A 20,246-nucleotide genomic window follows, 5' to 3' on the forward strand; every position below is an offset into this window, starting at 1 on the left:
ACATCGCCCGTTTTCAAAGGGGGTCATTGGTTTTTAGGGGCAGTCGCTTTTTAGCTTTTTGTCTGAAAGTATTTTCTCAACTGCGATACCAACTCCAGTCAGCAGATGGCGATGTGCGTCTTTCAGGTGATTCTGACACTGAGACATATAATCTAGTGGACGGGATGCTTCTTCAACATCAACAGTTAGTCAGCCACATTGGTTCACTCTAACTTTATGTAAAAAGGTTTATTCAATAAATATAGTGTAACCGATGTGAAATGGCTAGCTAGTTAGCATTTCAATCGGTGACGTCACTCGCTCTGAGACCTTGAAGTAGTTGCTCTGCCAGGGCCGTGGCTTTTGTGGAGCGATGTGTAACGATGCCTTGATGTTGGCTGTTGTCGATGTGTGCAGAGGGTCCCTGGTTCGAGCCCAGGTAGGGGCGAGGAGAGGGGCGGAAGCTATACTGTTACAATAGCAACTCCTCTCATGCTATGAAGACACATCCCCCACAAATTTTAAGGCCTTAAGGGCAGTTTTGTTTCAATTGTAGTACGGAGAAAATCCAGTAAGCGTTTTATAGTTACATCGTTAGGGTAACTTACCCTAAAGTGGACACACTCCCATCAGTTTCTAAGACAACTGCCCAGACTTTGTAGACTGTTTAATGATGCTTAAACCTCATCTTTATCAAATTATCCATTAAAGATACCAACTCAAAACCTACGTTCGTCTATCTATGGGTTGTTTAAATTTTATCTAATTATATTCCCAGTATTATTTTATCAAATCTCTAGTAATCGATTATAGACACATAATTAATCATATTTTCACAGAATCCATATAAAACATAAGAAATTCTTAGGTACCCACAACAACCATTCCATTTGCTTTTTCAATTACTCTCCATAGCTACGAAGAAGCTCTCCAAACTCCCAGCAGAACAAAAAACAATGACCATGGGATCCCCAACGGTTCTCTAACCTCCCAGAGACCACGGCAAAAATCAAGCCTCCCAGGAACTATAGATCTTCCGCTGCTTTCTAAAATCCCTCTTATTATCCAAATTTCAATCATCTGATTTAGCATATTTCAATATGTTACTATCCAAACGTCAGATTAACTCATTTCCACAACTCTCATATCACAGTCACACAATGCTATTCCCAAACATACCTAATCAATTAGGTGTTTTCAACAATGTTAACCTGCAGGAATATTTTCACATTTCTATGTCATGGTTAGTTCCTAGGATAATGCAACTCATACATTTACATCTTTCAATACTTCTAAAATGGGGTCCAGGTTTAAAACAAGTACAGGTGCACCTTACCATCTTATACTATATAATAAATGGTCTTAACTAGGAAACACAGATTCTAGTTTTCATCCAGCTGACACAGATAGCCGACAGCATCAGAACCTCCTGTTTACACCTCCATGGTGCCTTCCTCACACAGGAATACACACTGAGACTTTTCTAAAATTCCACTTGTTTCGCTCACATTCTTTCTTTTAAACTAGGTTCGAGATGTGGTATCCAGTCGGCTCGCTGCCTCTCAGATCAAAGGTGGGTCCAGCTGCTCCGTTCCCGAAGTGTGGTCTCCCTAAGATTCCAAGTTTGAGGGATACCTCGTGCACGATTTACCTGGGTCGTCAGGAGCGGTCAGTGAAGTGAAGACTAACATCCCCATCGCCAAATGTGGTTCATTTCTTTAATATCAAATGAAGAGAGACAAACTTATCACACAAGTCAGAGTTAATCTTAAACTAAATCTTTATTCACTTATAAGGGTCAATACAACTCACAAATATAAAGTCAATCAATTGAGTGTTCTACGATAATGATGGCTGGTCGACGAATCACCCCCAGATGATTCTTTGAGAGCCACGAGACAAAAGTACAAAGGTCTTTTATAGCCAAGATACACCCCTTTCAACCTACATGACAAACAGATGTATAGAACGGGTCACAAGATTAAGATTTGTATGAAAGATACTTAGAATTCTCAGCAGACAGTATCTGCTGTAAAAACAGTACTCTGTGTAGAGACCAGGGTCTGGCCCTGGGGTCATCTCTCCCTGGTACCATATAGAACAGAAACATTAACTTATGCTCTGGAATGCAGTCTCTTTAGGTTTTATCACCCAGAAGACATTGTAAATCTCCTGTCAGTGTTTTCTCCCAGAGGCCCATCCTCAGTAGACACAATAGTTATAAGAACCCTCTATTCTGTTGCATAAAACAACCATTTCATGCAATAAAAGTATTAACAATCTTGCAATTTTGCTCTCACAGTGTCCACTGAAAGTTGACTAGTAACAACAACTGAGACATAAAAGTCTCCCACCATGAGACCAACTAAATCTGCCCAAGAGGAAAACAAAAGAAAAACCCACACCAAACGTAAAGACAGGAAGCAAACCAAAAAAGTGGTTAAAATAATTTATTACAATCAATACCATTCATACTATTACAAAATCATAATTCTCATTCATTCTTAATTAATTGTATTTACAAAAACATCAAACAAAAACAAACCTCAGGGGAGCATCGTCCCTCCCCGTCATACCTAACCAATACCTAACTCTTTCCCTATCTCCCCTTCCCTAATCTATCCCCTTACCGAACTCACTCTAACACTCCCAGCCCTAAACCCCCTTTCCACCTCTCCCGTGCCGCATGCTTCCCCCACTTCCTCTCCTCCCTCTTCATCTTCCCCCTCAAATCACCTTCCACCCTTCTCACTATCCCTTCCACCCCCCAATCTCTCCCTGTCTTGACTAAATTCTGCCTGGCTTCCCACAGTCCCTTTTTAAAGAGACTCATGAGAAGCCAGAGCAGAAACCTGTCCCTATCCGTTCCCTTTGCTCTCCCTACGCCTCTCTCTAGCCTAGCCCATGTCAAAACAAAATCACTCCTAACCACACCTAGCATTACCCGTGCCCTAGCCCAGACTAGTCCATCAAAGGCACAGTCCCAAAAGGCATGGCGCACAGTCTCCTCCCTGCCACAAGAGGATCTTGGACAGGTGGGGGATTGCACCAAACTATACCGGTACAAGATGGCACGTACCGGCAAGCACTTATGGAGGCCCAACCAATTCAGGTCCTTGAGCCTATTGTCCAGGCCCCGCGCCTGCACTCCCTCCCAGACCACTGACGAGATGCCCGCTACAGGCGCAGGACTCCCTGCCTGCCTGACCTCCTCGTACAGGTGCCTGTGGTCTAAACCTACTCGGGCAACTTCAACCTCGGGGTGCGCACGCAGCCACTTGGCCGCATGGCCAAAATGCCACGGCAGCTGTTCCGCCCGAGGACCCGCGTTAGACCACACCATTACGCTTCTCGCCTTATACGAGAAGAACACCCGCAGGAGGTAACCGGACGGGTGTATAACCGGACGAGCAAGCTCCGTCAACAAGAAAGAAACAAAAATGGCGTCCAGCTTGAGGGGGAAATGTGGTACCCCCCTACCTCCCTCCCCGATGGGACAGATCATGCGTGCCCTGGCGACCCACTCGCACCTGCCACTCCACATAAACTGAAACACAAGCCTCACTAGAGGCCTCCTCAGACAAGCCGGCAATGGGTAGATGTATGCCACATACAAAAGAGACGGCAACACATCCACCTTTAGGACCAGGACTTTGCCCATAAAAGACAAATACCTAGCCTTCCACATTGCTAGCTTCCTCTGTACCACTGCGATACGCATGTTCCAGTTTAGCGTCGCTGAGCCGGAGGTCTCAAAATGAACCCCGAGAATCCTCAGGGCCCCTTCACAGAGAGATAACCCCCCAGGCACATCCGTTCTACCGCGCCATCTTCCGAAAAACTTGACGGAAGACTTTGCATGGTTCAGAACCGCTCCCGACGCTTGGGTGAAATCCCCAAAGATGGCAAGGGACCTTGTCAGGCACGAGTCCTTGCACAACAGCAAGGAAGTGTCGTCGGCGTACTGCGTCATCTTAACACGCAGCCCACCGCTTCCAGGGATCAACAAGCCTTCCACCCCTGTGTCTGCCCTAATGGCAGCCCCCAGAGGCTCCATGTACAGAACGAAGAGGAGAGCCGAGAGTGGGCATCCCTGCCTGACCCCAGACGAGAGGTCAAAAACGTCACCTAAGTGACTATTTACACTAACTCGACACCCCGCTCCGACATATAAAGTACGGATCCATCCTATAAACTTCTCCCCAAATCCTAATCTACCTAACACCCTGAATAGAAAAGATCTATTCACGCGATCAAAAGCTTTCGCCTGATCTAGCGCTGCTACCATTAAAGGCAGCCCTCTATCTTCAACCCAAGCGATGGAATCCCTGATCAACTGTAGGTTCCATCTTATAGAGCGGCCCTCTACCCCGCACGTCTGATCCTCGTGGACGACGTAGGGAAGGGCTGTGCGCAACCGGTCTGCTAAAACCTTTGCAAGAATCTTGTAATCTACGCACAGCATGGTCGATGGCCGCCAGTTGCCAAGGTCAGTTGCTTCCCCCTTCTTATAAAGAAGTGACAGCACACCAACAGCCATTGATCCCCCCGGGACCCCCGTCTCAAGGATGGCCTTCAAGACTTCGAGAACCACTGGTCCAAGTATACCCCAAAACTTGAGGTAAAACTCAGCCGGCAGCCCATCCATCCCAGGCACCTTCCCTTTTCCCATCCTCCTAAGAGCGCTCTCAACCTCTTCTAGTGAGATCTGGGCCTCCATCACGTCTCTAATGTCCTCTGGCAACCGCCGGGACAAGTGTTCTAAAAACACGTTTCCCTGCTCTACATCTATTTCCCTTTCCTTAAATAAACCTTGGAAATGATCAGTTGTCACCCTGACCATTTCCTCTGGTTTACTTACTATACTACCATTTTCTTCCCTAACTCCCTTCATTACCTTCCTACTCTGTCTGGCCCTAACCGACTTAAAGAACATAGCGGAACAAGTCTCATTATGTTCTAGAAAGCCACTATGCGCACGCTCCAGGAAAGCTCGAGCCTTCTGCTCCTGCAGCTCCCTGAGCTGCGCCTTTAGGGCTGCGAATCTCTCCCAGTCAATCGACCCGCCGAGGTTGCCTGCCTCGTACTCGAGTTCAATTAACCTTTGGATACGATTCACCTCCCTCCTTTCCTCCCTTTTTTTCCTTCTACAATATCCTATTATAAAAGCCCTTATCCTCCCCTTGACTAAATCCCACCACTCTAACACCCCCTCGCACATGGACCGGAGGCCGTCAAGCCTCCGAAAGAAACAAAAAAATGCATCAACGAAAGCCTGCTCCTCCAGTATATCCCGATCTAACTTCCAGTACCCCCTACCGAAGAGGCAGACTGGCGACCCCACCTGCAGGAACACCCCGTCGTGATCCGTGAAGAAAACAGGCAACAGCCGCCCAGACAACTGACCCAAAGACCTGGATACAAAAATGTAGTCGAGCCTCCGCGCAACCCCCCTGGAGTTGCGCCATGTAGGACCGACCATTGCCGGAGTAGTGTGCAGGCCACCATCAACCAGACCATGGCAAGCCATTAGCCCAGAGATGGCACCTGCACTGCTATCACCGCCTAACCCTAAATCTATATTAAAGTCTCCTCCTATCACCAAGTGCCTGTTTGTAACACACAGGGGCGCCAGACAGTCCACCATCTCCCTCCTGTCTGCCGCCACCTGTGGCCCATACACCCCAATTAACCTATATCTAGCTTCTCTAAACTTAACATCTATCCCCAAAACTCTACCCTGCATTATTACAAAAGTGTTCTCTATTTTAACCTCTCTATGCCCACACAAAATCCCTACTCCTGTTGAGTGCACCCCTCCTATGCCCCAAAAAGATTCCCCCTTATCCCACTCCCTCTTAAATCTACACACATCCCCACCATCCCTCAGGTGAGCCTCCTGTAAAAAACAGAAATCAAACCCCACACCCTCTAAATAACAAAAAACCGCCCTCCTTTTAACATTATCCCTTAACCCCCTAACATTTAGACTAAAAAAAGAAACAGAACTATTCATTTAATTATTTACAACAAATAAAACCCCCAAAACCCAAAGAAAAACCAGGAGACTCACCCGATGCTCCCCTGGTCCATCTCCACCGGCGGGGACGTCCTCTCCTCTCCTGACGCCCCCCCGTCCTCAATCCCAACCCATGATCCAGGCAGTGTGTTGGGTCCTCCCTCCCCACCCACCATCGACCCCTCCCTGTTTGCCTCGGAGCTGCATATAGGGGACCCCATCTCCCCAAACAGGAGTTGGGATCCCTCTAGCAAACAACCCACCGACCCCTCACTGGAGTCATCCACTAAAATGCAAGGGGCTGAGGCAAACCGGGAGGACAAATTACCCTCCCCCCCCCCCCCCCGCCACTCTCTTAACCCCCCCCCCCCCCCCTCCCCCTCCACACCCCCCTCCCTCTCACTTCCTGCCAAGCTCCCCCTCTTTATCCCTTTCTTCTTTGGTGAAGGAGGTAGCGGGGAGACACAACGTCCCATCCCCACTAACCCCTCCACCAAATCCCTCATTTCGACCTCGAGGAAGCCTGGCAGGCTGTCCCCCCACTCCTTCCCCCCATCTCCCCCCCCTCACACCCCCTCCCCTCCCTCCCCTCCCACCTCCACTCCTCCCTCCTTCTCCGTCACTGTCCCCGTTCCCTCTTCCACTCCTTCTCGTACCACTGTCCCCGTTCCCTCTTCCACTCCTTCTCGTACCACTGTCCCCTTCTCCCTCTTCTCAGCTCCTCCACCTTCTTCTTCTTCCGTCCCCTTTTTCTTCTCTCCTTCTGTTCCATTCTTTTCTTCTCCTCGCCTCTTTCTTCTCACCTCATCCTTCTTCCCATCTTCTTTCTGCGCCGTCTTTTCCCCTGTGCCATCCATGCAATCCGCACGCGTCCTTTCTTTCCTCCCCCCATCCCCCGCTCCCCCCCAGCTGCAGACGCGTATGACCTGTGACGAGCCGGGCAATCACGCCACAGGTGTGCTCTTGAGCCACACCCGTGGCAAGCCTTGGGCTCGTCACACTCCTTGGCCTCGTGCTCTTCCGACCCACAAAAACAACATTTCTTGGCGCTGCACGAGGCCAGGATATGGCCGTAGGCCATACAACGCCTGCAGAACGGGGGCTGACGTGCATAGTAGAGTGTTCCCCTGTCAGCCCCCAGGGAGAACATCGCCGGAGGATGGAGGTAGCCATCCACACTCTTCGGGGACTCCCTGAGTAACGCCTGGAACCCTCTCCTCCCGTTCCAGAAACCCAGGGAGTCCCTGAGGTACCTCGCTGAGGAGACATTGTCCATGTATCTCCCCAGAAAGGCCCTCACTTCTTCATCCTTCACGTGCGGATTGTACATGTTTACGGTAACCACCCTGAAGTTGTTCTTTGCCAGGCTGGTCACCGCATAATGGCACAGGGGTCCTTTTCTTTCCGCTTCCTTTGCCATCTTCAATACATCATCATGTTTCTCTTGCTTGTGAAACGTCACATCAAAACCCTTTTCATTTGGGTTGCCTTGAAGGCAGAGTACTTCCTTCACCTCTATCCTGAGGCATCCCATCAATATGGTCCTTCCAAAAGTTTCCCTGCCCCAAGGTTCCATCTCCTTTTCAGTCCATGAAAATCTTACGGTATTTGCTATACCAATCCCCGGAACCGACCAGGTTTGCTTGTTTGTATTCATTTTTTTTTTGAAGAAAAAAAGCTCTCTTCAGAAAGAAGCTTCAACCTGAAGTGAAAACATCTTTAAACCAAAAAGGTGGAGCAACTAAAGGTGTTGACTCTCCACATCTATCAAGACAACTGAGAGCACTGGGCCAGACACTCTTAAATAGAACATGGACCAGCTCAGGTGAAACACCTTCCCACTAACGAGATGGACAAGCCAGCACAGGTGTAACACATACTGACTAACGAGGTGACACCAATCAGTGCGTCCTAAGTGCTAACGAGCTATAGGTGCTAAAGTTCAACCTCAAAACATAAATGGAAAAACCAAAGACTGTAACACTGTAAGAAAACAACTTCCATTTCACATTATAATCAACTACAATGCTTCACCTTCACCAATATAAACATGGCGCCTACTGGCTGTCAACAATTAAAAACAAGAAAAATGTATTTTGCCCCCATTAGCTTCAAGAACTCTCGTCCCCTTGGAACGAGCCCAAACAATACTCATCTCCAATATGGAAAAACATACAGTCAAAATAAATTGTGATCCATGGCAACTCACTGCCTAAACGCAAAACACAAAACTTTTTGACTACCCACCCTTGAGACAATCAGCAACCAAGTTGTCCTTAGCACGGACATGTCTGATTTCAAAAGGAAACTCCTGCAATATCCGTAGTAACTTTCCACCTCACTGCAGAGCTTCTCTCTCTTTTCAGGGTTCACTAGAAAGGCATGTTGTTGGATACGGGCCCAGTCCCCAATGTCATGCTCTAGTACATTTGGGTTGGCACATCTGAGAATGAACCCTGATATTCTAAAAGCAGGGCAACAATGTCCATAACTGTACCAAAAAATTGTCAGTTGGTTGCATAAATAATTATCATTACTAAATGTTATATGAATTGGAAATATTAAATATTTGGTTGCATCGTCTTATTTTCAACAGCTTTTCAATTACATTGTGCTAGGTGAGATACCCTGTGTCCAAATCAATAACCAATATGCAGAAACAGTTTGGCATTAATTGAAAACCTAAACATAACATGTGCTATTTACACAAACATCTGCCACAATAATCATATTACTTGTATTTCAACAAGCTCCTTATAAACTGCACAAGCACCAAAAACGCTGTTGTTTTGACAAGTAGCAATACATCACTAATATCGATTAGGGGGAAATCAGGTTGTTTGTGCTGTTGAAACTAACACAACAAAAAAAAAAACACATGGGAAATGGGAGATATATTTTACCTCACTGGTTAGAGGACAACCTGCAGAAGACAGTCAGCTTCATTTTGATTCAAGTGGGTCGCCAACGTGATAAGTGTAACAACTCTTTTTTTGTAATTTACTTTTTGTTAAATCACATGAATAGTACTCTTTCATTTCAGAGCCTGGATTTTTCCCCTGAGGCTAATATCCATATCATGTTGAAATCAATAGAACAGGGGACAAACATTTAGGATTCTACATTGTGACATCATTAAAATACTCCTACTACAATGTTTAAACATTCTACATTGTGACATCATTAAAATACTCCTTCTACAATGTTACAACATTCTACATTGTGACATTAATTCATTGATATCATGAAACAATTCCTTCATGTATGTATTTTATATGTTTGATCAGATCTTTTATCAGAGTATCCACATTGATCACAGCTATAAGGTTTCTCTCGTGTGTGTTCCCTGGTGCATCTTCAGATAGCCAGATGATACAAAATTATTCCCACATTGAGTACAGCCATAAGCTTTCTCTCCTGTGTGTGTTCTCTGGTGTGATATCAGGCTGGTTGACTGAGTAAAACTCTTCCCACATTGAGTACAGCTATAAGGTTTCTCTCCTGTATGGATTCTCTGATGTCTTTTGTGGTCTACTGAGGACGCGAATCTCTTCCCACATTCAGAGCAGCGGTTAGGTTTCTTTCCTGTGGGTCTCTGCTGGGGTTTCTTGAAGTGTTCTGATCTGGAGGGACTCTTCTTTGCCTCATCAGCATCATGATATTGTTGAGGCTCCACGATAGTCCCGTATCCCTCCTGTGTGAACAATAAAGTCAGACAGATGGTTCAAGGCCCACAACAACAGAAATCCAGTGCAAAAGGTGATGCCTAGAACCACGATGTTGTACAACAACTGAAGTCAGTAATGAATGTTAAAAAAATGGACAATTAAGAAGTGAGCAACAATAGTCATATTTGGTCTTGTTTTCACATTAGTAGTAACATCGATGATTGTAGGCTAGAAATAAGTTATTACAGTTTCTGAAACCCTAAGCAGCGTGCCAGACGACTTGGTCTCCAATATAGGCCCCTTTCTGTGTTTGCTAAAACTGCGGCACGAGGGCGATGCACACTCAATTTGGTTGCAGAAACTCCTCCCCACTAATGAGGAAACCGATAGTTATGGATGTAGTATATCTGGTAATGAGGAAACCACTAGTTATGGATGTAGTATATCTGGTAATGAGGAAACCACTAGTTATGGATGTGGTATATCTGGTAATGAGGAAACCACTAGTTATGGATGTAGTATATCTGGTAATGAGGAAACCACTAGTTATGGATGTAGTATATCTGGTAATGAGGAAACCACTAGTTATGGATGTGGTATATCTGGTAATGAGGAAACCACTAGTTATGGATGTAGTAAATCTGGTAATGAGGAAACCACTAGTTATGGATGTAGTACATCTGGTAATGAGGAAACCACTAGTTATGGATGAAGTACATCTGGTAATGAGGAAACCACTAGTTATGGATGTCGTATATCTGGTAATGAGGAATCCACTAGTTATGGATGTGGTATATCTGGTAATGAGGAAACCACTAGTTATGGATGTCGTATATCTGGTAATGAGGAATCCACTAGTTATGGATGTGGTATATCTGGTAATGAGGAAACCACTAGTTATGGATGTAGTATATCTGGTAATGAGGAAACCACTAGTTATGGATGTAGTATATCTGCTAATGAGGAAACCACTAGTTATGGATGTAGTATATCTGCTAATGAGGAAACCACTAGTTATGGATGTAGTATATCTGGTAGTGAGGAAACCACTAGTTATGGATGTAGTACATCTGGTAATGAGGAAACCACTAGTTACTGATGTAGTATATCTGCCTGGAGCAAAAATGGTAAGCGAAGATTTTAGTTTTCCACAATGTATTCTGAATATTACAGTGCAAGATCAGGATGCTACTCAAGGAAACTTACATTAAGCTCTGTGTCTATTCACTAATTCACCACCGTGTGGGAAAACTCAGCAAATATAGCCTCCATTTCCAGGTTGCTTATGAGTGCATTTCACATTACTTTTGGATTATAACTGTAAGGCTTGTTTGAATGTCCTGATTAATATGTTTGTGTTATTGTCAAAATGTACTACTTTATATTTAAAAACGGCTTCAACCAGTAAAATTATCTTTGGCTCCATCAGCCTGACAATGAGGGTTTGTACACTAAGTGTTAAACAAATTGCCAAAATGGTCTATAATCTCACCTAACAACAACATAGACCTACTGTAGGACCCATAACTTCACCTAACAACAACATAGACCTACTGTAGAACCCATGACTTCACTTAACAACATAGACCCACTGTAGGACCCAGAACTTAATGTAACAACATAAACCTACTGTAGGACCCATAACTTCACCTAACAATAACATAGACCTACTCTTGGATCCATAACTTCACCTAACAATAAAATAGACCTACTGTAGGACCCATAACTTCACCTAACAACAACTTGGACCCCCCATCCAACTTGACAGAGCTAGAGAGGATCTGCAGAGAAGGATGGGAGAAACTCCCCAAATGCAGGTGTGCCAAATAAATTAGCTAAATGAAAGGGGGAAATTAAGAATTTAATCAATTTTAGAATAAGGCTTTAACGTAACATAATGTGGAAAAAGTCAAGGGGTCTGAATACTTTCCGAATGCACTGTATACAGCAACACCTCCCCATAAGCATTTCTGTATTTTCTGTAGATGTTATCCCCTATATTGCTACTGCTGTATCAAAGGAATTATGTCTAAATCCCTTTTTAAAGTCAGGGTATGAGTCGAGAAACATGCCGATTTTCCTTAAAAGTACATAATGTCACGATTAAAAAGCTATACGATATTACAGAGAACAAGTTAATTATCTCACATCTCTGAAAATATTTGGAATGTTGTGCTTCTTGTTCACAGAGGATAATTCATGGCAATTTTCTTTTCTTTATGCTGTTAATACAAATCGAAAGTAGATTCCAATATCCTAATTTCTTAAAGTATTTCTGGTGATAGTGATACACAAGCTAGGTCTATTTAAACATTGCCATCCCATGGCAGCATTTACCAGCCACCAGGTTCAGATTATTTAACCTTTTGTGACAAGGGGGCAGTATTTTCATTTTTGGAAAAAATAACGTTCCTATAGTAAACGGGATATTTTGTCAGGACAAGATGCTAGAATATGCATATAATTGACAGCTTAGGATAGAAAACACTCTAAAGTTTCCAAAACTGTAAAAATATTGTCTGTGAGTATAACAGAACTGACGTTGCAGGCGAAAGCCTGAGAAAAATCCAATCCGGAAGTGCCTCATGTTTTGAAAGCGCTGCGTTCCAATGCGTCCCTATTGAGCAGTGAATAGGCTATCAACCAGATTACTTTTTCTCCGTATTCCCCAAGGTGTCTACAGCATTGTGACGTAGTTTTATGCATTTATGTTGAAGAATACCCGTAAGCGGTTACATTGCGCAAGTGGTCACCTGATGCTCCCAGAGTGATTCTCGTGTAAAATACAGAGGTAGCCATTATTCCAATCGGTCCTACTGAAAAACCCGGTGGATATATTATCGAATAGATATTTGAAAAACATCTTGAGGATTGATTATAAACAACGTTTGCCATGTTTCTGTCGATATTATGGAGCTAATTTGGAATATTTTTCGGAGTTTTCGTGACTTCAATTTCCGGGCGATTTCTCAGCCAAACGTGAAGAACAAAGGAGCTATTTTGCCTCCAAAAATAATATTTTTGGAAAAAAGGAACGTTGGCTATCTAACTGGGAGTCTCGTGAGTGAAAACATCCAAAGCTCATCAAAGGTAAATTATTTAATTTGATTGCTTTTCTGATTTCCGTGACCAAGTTACCTGCTGCTAGCCTGACAAAATGCTATGCTAGGCTATCGATAAACTTACCCAAATGCTTGTCTAGCTTTGGCTGTAAAGCATATTTTGAAAATCTGAGATGACAGGGTGATTAACAAAAGGCTAAGCTGTGTCTCAATATATTTCACTTGTGATTTTCATGAATAGGAACATTTTCTATGAATATTTATGTCCGTTGCATTATGCTAATTAGTGTCAGTCGATGATTACGCTCCCTCATGCGGGGGGATGGGGAGTCACTAGAGGTTTTAAAAACCACGTAAAATTATTTAAAACCCAAATCTATTTTTGCCCAAAGTTAAGATATACATTTTTCAAACTGGACATAATTCATGCTGGTTATTATTTTAGGCTATTTTAGTTTAGGAGTCAAAGATGGGACCCTTCTGTGGTAACAGACAGGGGCGATATGTAATCAAATCTAATTTCCCAGGAATGGGGTTCATATGAACCACAGAGACTGTGTGTGGGATAATAACATGGTCGTGTCCAACTCTGCTTGTTCCCTCGACTCCGCTACCAACCACCAATCTCCAACAGGGCCCTTAACCTGTATCACTAGACACCTCATAGTGAGCTACAGGTAGGAATCAGCAATTCATCCCAATAATGAGACACCTCTGGGGAGGGGTGTCAGCAACATTTAAAAATATATATATACAGTGGGGCAAAAAAGTATTTAGTGAGCCACCAATTGTGCAAGTTCTCCCACTTAAAAAGATGAGAGAGGCCTGTAATTTTCATCATAGGTACGCTTCAATTATGACAGACAAAATGAGAGAAAAAAATCTGGGAAATCACATTGTAGGATTTTTAATGATTATTTGAAAATTATGGTGAAGACATACTTACTTTCAATATTCGGAGTTGGCTCGTCAGTACCTCTTCCAATGGAGGGCCCTGGGATGATGACTGATATGTCTAGAATCAGACGACGTAGAGAGCAAGCTACCCCTTGATTTCTACATTCCGTTTCCATAAAGTGACTTAACATATATATTTGAGAAGGGTCTATCTGCTGACCGCAGATTGGGGGGCACGGCATGTTGTGATTTTCGTGTAGTGATGTTTTACTACACACCGTGCCCCCCAATAGTGCCATATGAGAGTTGGGTTGGCTACACCAAAGATTATGCATATACTGACAAGATGTCTCTCCAACCTAACAAGGGGAGTCGTTGTCCACAAAGCGACACTGCAGGTTGTCTAGCTCCCGCCTATCCTGTCTTTGGATTGGTGGATTCATCTTATTATTGTAAACTATTGTTTATATTCTATGAGGGTTGTTGACGGCAACCGCCTGTATTCAATGAAGAGAGATGCTAAGCTACTAGCATGAATATGCATAGCGATCTGGAGACAACTCCTATAGTGTTTCTATCAAAGTTGTCGGTATGTCACTTGTCCACATAACAACTTAATCATTACGAAACTTCTGTTGGTTCAAGTAATCCTCACGTAGCAATTAAGCCATTCATTTGGTTGTTGACCAAATTCGACACTTTCCACATTGGGTTGATAATTGTTCCCACTTGGATACAACCTACTGGAACCTACTGGCATGACCTAGAGAGTTACAACCTACTGTAACCTACTGGCATGACCTAGAGAGATACAACCACTTGGATACAACCTACTGTAACCTACTGGCTTGACCTAGAGAGATACAACTACTTGGATACAACCTACTGTAACCTACTGGCATGACCTAGAGAGATTACAACCACTTGGATACAACCTACTGTAACCTACTGTCATGACCTAGAGAGATACTACCTACTGTAGCCTACTGGCATGACCTAGAGAGATACAACCTACTGTAACCTACTGGCATGACCGAGAAAGTTACAACCTACTGTAACCTACTGGCATGACCTAGAGAGATACAACCTACTGTAACATACTGGCATGACCTAGAGAGATACAACCTACTGGCATGACCTAGAGAGTTGCACCCTACTGGCATGACCTAGAGAGTTGCACCCTACTGGCTTGACCTAGAGAGCTAAAGTTGTTTTATTCCTGGATTTTAAATAAATATTTTCTAGAAATAATGATATTTTCTATCTTCCTATCCACATGTGGGATCCCTCTTCGTTGTCTTCCTCTCTACACCAATAACAGACAACTACTGTGGGATCCCTCTCCTTTGTCTTCCTCTCTACACCAATAACAGACAACTACTGTGGGTTCCCTCTCCTTTGTTGTCCGCTTTACACCAATAACAGACAATTACTGTGGGTCTCCCAATCACAGCCAGATGTGATACAGCCTGGATTGAAACCAGGGACTGTAGTGACGCCTCTCGCACTGAGATGCAGTGACTTAGACCGCTGCGTCTGTGTGTGTTTAACTGTTAGGAAATTATGATTAATATGACTGAACTAATCATTTTAAATGGAACTGTAACTAAGTAAACTTATACTCTGTTTTAATATATCTGATTAACTATATGGGTTGTGGACTGTGAAAACAGATAAGGTCGTTAGCCTATGGTTGACCCTACAGAAACTTAGCTCTGGGGTTTTTAGATAAGGCAGTGAGTGGATTCCTAGGTTTTCTGTTAATTAAAACTGTCAGTTCAGTGGTGATCGATAATGTTGAGGGGTCAAAAGCTATCTGGGAATGTGTTAGTAATTTAGAATGAACTTTTCACCTTACTTTGTCCCAGTCGAGAGGAGGGGATTCTGTTAAAGCAATGAAATGACGTCATGATCTGTATATAAACTGCTGCACGTGATTAAGTGGGAGCGCGCTCCGAGAATAAATTCTATGACCTATTATTGAAAGACTGGTCTGCGTCTATTTTATACAAACAAGAAATCTTAGAAATTCTCATAAAATAGATTAAGGGCTTTCAATTGATGAAAGCACATTGGCATAATTAAATTAGAGTAACATTAACTTTTTAACTCTAAAATTAACTCTAAAATTTTAAATATCGGTTATCGGTATCGTTTTTTGGGACATGGAAAATATTGGCCAAAAATGTGATATCGGTGCATCCCTTTAATTCTAAAATGGATGATTTTATTTTTTAAATCCTCATCAATCTACACACAATACCCCATAATGCCATCACAATACCACATAATGCCATCACAATACCCCTTAATGCCATCACAATACCCCTTAATGCCATCACAATACCCCTTAATGCCATCACAATACCCCTTAATGCCATCACAATACCCCTTAATGCCATCACAATACCCCTTAATGCCATCACAATACCCCATAATTCCAAAGCAAAAACAGGTTTAGATTTTTGCAAATATATTCAAACTATTCCCCAGGATAACTAGTCTGAGTAATGTAAGCTGTAAGATCCCAGGATAACTAGTTTCAGAGTAATTTAGATCCCAGGATAACTAGTCTGAGAGTAATGTTAGATCCCAGGATAACTAGTCTCAGAGTAATGTAAGATCCCAGGATAACTAGTCTGAGAGTAATGTTAAATCCCAGGATAACTAGTCTCAGAGTAATGTAAGTTTCGGATAGTTTAACCCATTACAGTCTAAGCCTTGTCTGAGGGGGAGGTCCTTCTAAGCTATATGGAATTGTTTTAAGAAGGTTTAAATAACATGAAGGGCTTCCCCAGTGTAGTACTGTAGAAACACCCTCCATCATGAAGGGCTTCCCCAGTATAGTACTGTAGAAACACCCTCCAACATGAAGGGCTTCCCCAGTATAGTACTGTAGAAACACCCTCCAACATGAAGGGCTTCCCCGGTATAGTACTGTTTTAAGGTTATACCAAGGATCATTTGGCTTTCTGAGTTTGAGTTGTAAGATGCCTTGAAGTATCAACAAAAAATATTCAACAGTTGATTTATGTCAAAACATGATTTGGCCGTACTGCTGTAACACATTGGATAACATTCACAACATGGAACAACAGTAACCATAGTAACACATTAGATAACATTCACAACATGGAACAACAGTAACCATAGTAACACATTGGATGAAATTCACAACATGGCACAACAGTAACCATAGTAACATTGTTTCCCCCAAAACATCTAAAGGAAGTTTGTTCTGAGTGTCTATCCTTTATCTGAGAGATATTATAACAAATATGAATATTTATTTATCTAGAAATATATTTTGAAAAGTCTTTAACCCTTTTTTTTGTCACTTTTGTCCACATTTTGTTACGTTACAGCCTTATTCTTCAATGAATTAAATAAATACAAATCTTCATCAATCTACACACAATACCCCATAATGACAAAGAGAAAATTGGTTTGGAGATAAAATGTCGCATTTATTAAAAAAAAAAAAACAGAAATACCTTATTTAAGTATTCAGACCCTTTGCTATGAGACTCTACTTTGAGCTCAGCTGTGCATCCTGTTTCCATTGTTCATCGTTGAGATGTTTCTACAACTTGATTGGACATGATTTGGAAAGGCACACACCTGTCTGGCTACCACAGCATTCTGAAGCAATACGCCATCCCATCTGGTTTGCGCTTAGTGGGACTATCATTTGTTTTTCAACAGGACAATGACCCAACACACCTCCAGGCTGTGTAAGGGCTATTTTACCAAGAAGGAGAGTGATGGAGTGCTGCACCAGCTGACCTGGCCTTCACAATCACCCAACCTCAATCCAATTGAGATGGTTTGGGATGAGTTGGACCGCAGGGTGAAGTAAAAGCAGCCAACAAGTGCTCAGCATATGTGGGAACTCCTTCAACCAGGTGAAGCTGGTTGAGAGAATGCAAGGCAAAGGATGGCTACTTTGAAAAGTCTCAAACTTTGAAAAGTCCCAAACTTTTTTGGTTACTACAGGATTCCATATGTGTTATTTCATAGTTTTGATGTCTTCATGATTATTCTACAATGTAGAAAATGGTAAAACCAATAATTATAACCCTTGAATGACTAGGTGTGTCCAAACTTGTCACAGGCTGACTCATAGCCTGTGGCAAAAATGAGGGGACACGAACAACAGGTATAGGTCAATCAAAAAGGTTCTTTATTATAAAACAAAAACTATTAACTTTAACTTTAAATAAAGAAAAAGGAATGAGGTGTGAAAATATCACAATGTAGGGTGTATATAAAGTGCAGGGATGCGTGAATCTGTGTGTGAATACGACTGAGTGAAAACTACGTAAAACTACAAAGGAACAAACAAACAGGATCATACCTGGAGGAGCAGAGAGAGAGAGAGACGAGTGATTAGTGAAACCGTTTAAATACCCTGAGCCCAGGTGACTCCAATAACTAATGACCCTCCTCTGCCTGCAGGAGGAACCGCCCCTGCACTGCAGAGGAGGGGCCTTCACAAAACTGTTGACTGCTACTGTATATCTCATGAATTAAACTGAATGTAAAAACAAAAAGTCACTTTCTTACCACTTCTTCCATAGTCAAACATGTAAGGAAAGCTTTTTTTATCAAAAGGGATGCTGTCAAAAATGTATTGAATTTAAATGGATTTACCCAGACTACAAAGCACTACAGCCACTCTGTGATGACCAGTTCTGCTCTTTTATTGGGGGATCTAGTCTAGATTAAACCTCATAGAAAGACAGTTTTATCATGTGCAGGTTTCATTCAGGTCTTATCCCAGTGTAAAAATATTTTTTCCTGGTTAGGGAGCCTGAAGGAGCATGAGAGAATACACAGGAGAAAAGCATTTTCTATGTTCCCAGTGTGGAAAGAGTTAATCTGGTTAAGGAGCCTGAAGGAGCATAAGAAGACACACTAAAAAAGCCCCACCACTGTTCTCTCTCTGTGTGGAAGGACATTTTTTCAGTCAGAGAACCTGAAATCACATGAGAGAATAAAGGCGCTGTGTTAGGACTTATTTTTGATTGAGAATCTGTGTTTTTGTTAATGCCACATGAAATCATATTGTTTATGATTATACTTGTCTAGTTAAGGTCCCACAGTTAACAATGCATGTCAGAGCAAATACCAAGCAATGAGGTCAAAGAAATTGTCCGTAGAGCTCAGAGACAGGATTGTGTCGAGGCACAGATCTGGAGATGGGTACCAAAAATGTCTGTAGCATTGGAGGTCCCCAAGAACACAATGGCCCCCTGTTAAGGGAATTTTGATCTATAATGACTAATTATGTATACATTTCAATCAGGATGTACTAATCAGAATACAATTATGCTACTGTACATGTATGAATTTTCTCTCTTGCTCCCATTATTGAATATAATGTAGTGAATGTAGTCGGGAGTTTAGTACAATGCCGGTCTGTTCCTTTGTACAAATGAATGAACTATCTCCAGACGGTCTAGAATGCTTATCTACACTGACTGACCTTGGCTCTAGGCGAGGAGGGAAGGCTTGAGAACTATAGGGCCTTTCTACCAGTGTCAAGAAGAGACGGAACATTTAGAAAACGCTGACGTCATTTTCAGTTTATAACCTGTGGTAAAATGTGTATGAACTCAGTACTCTCTTGATAAAGGCTGTTACTTGACTTTTAAGACCGGGGCTCTGTCCATTCTTATAAAATAAGGGTCTTACAAACCCTTATGCATTGACAGAGTGTTTAATTTTGATTGGGAATTAAAACAGAGGAATTTAGAATTCCTTCAACAATTGGTCCTTCGAAGCCGGGATCTAAAAATCCGTCCCTGCCATCTGGAGGTCGTACGCCGGAAAAAAAAGTGCACGTTAATCAATAAATAAAAAAAAAGACCTGGCTTCTGGATTGAGGTTAAAAACAGGCCGGTGTTTAACCCAGATGGCAGATACGATGACAGATCCAAACGAACAGTGCTTTTCCCAGTCGGCAGCAGGTCAGTAGCCTTTATTCTCGAATTTGGGAGGGATTATTTAGGATATTTATTGATTAAAATGTTATAAAGGAGTTGGATTTGATCAATAATAGGTGCTTGAATATTCTGAACAAATAAAATGGGTTTCTACCTTGGGTTTTAACCAAAATCGATAGGAAGGAAACAGGTCTGAAATTGACCTGTGGTAAGGTGCACTACCATAAATAAACTAGAGCTTAATAAATCCTGGTTTTGCAAGCCAGAAGGTTATTAAGGAGAGATATAGTACGCATTGGAGAATTAGGACGCTTGTTCCGTACAAATAGGATAGCCATTAATTCAAAAAACATACCTAAATAAAGTTTGAACCTGAATGCCTCAAAAGAAGCGCCGGAACTGACGGGAGACGAGCGTTATATGGAACAGAGAGACAAGAGAAACATTGATTTCGGTCTAAGATGGAGAAAGAAATACGATTTTGATGTCTAAATGTAGAAAAGCTGGAATCACTTATAAAACAGATACATAAGGAATGTGGAAATAATGTGAAAAAGCAGAATAAACAGGGGTTTTACACAGCTGGAGTTTGGCTATCGGAAGCAAAAAAGAGAATTGGACGCGCATGAAAAAAGCTTAAATCTGACTTGACTCAAGAGGCGCTGCCCTCCAC

The sequence above is a fragment of the Oncorhynchus clarkii genome, chromosome 13, assembly GCF_045791955.1.
Source record: "Oncorhynchus clarkii lewisi isolate Uvic-CL-2024 chromosome 13, UVic_Ocla_1.0, whole genome shotgun sequence".
Classification (NCBI taxonomy): domain Eukaryota; kingdom Metazoa; phylum Chordata; class Actinopteri; order Salmoniformes; family Salmonidae; genus Oncorhynchus; species Oncorhynchus clarkii.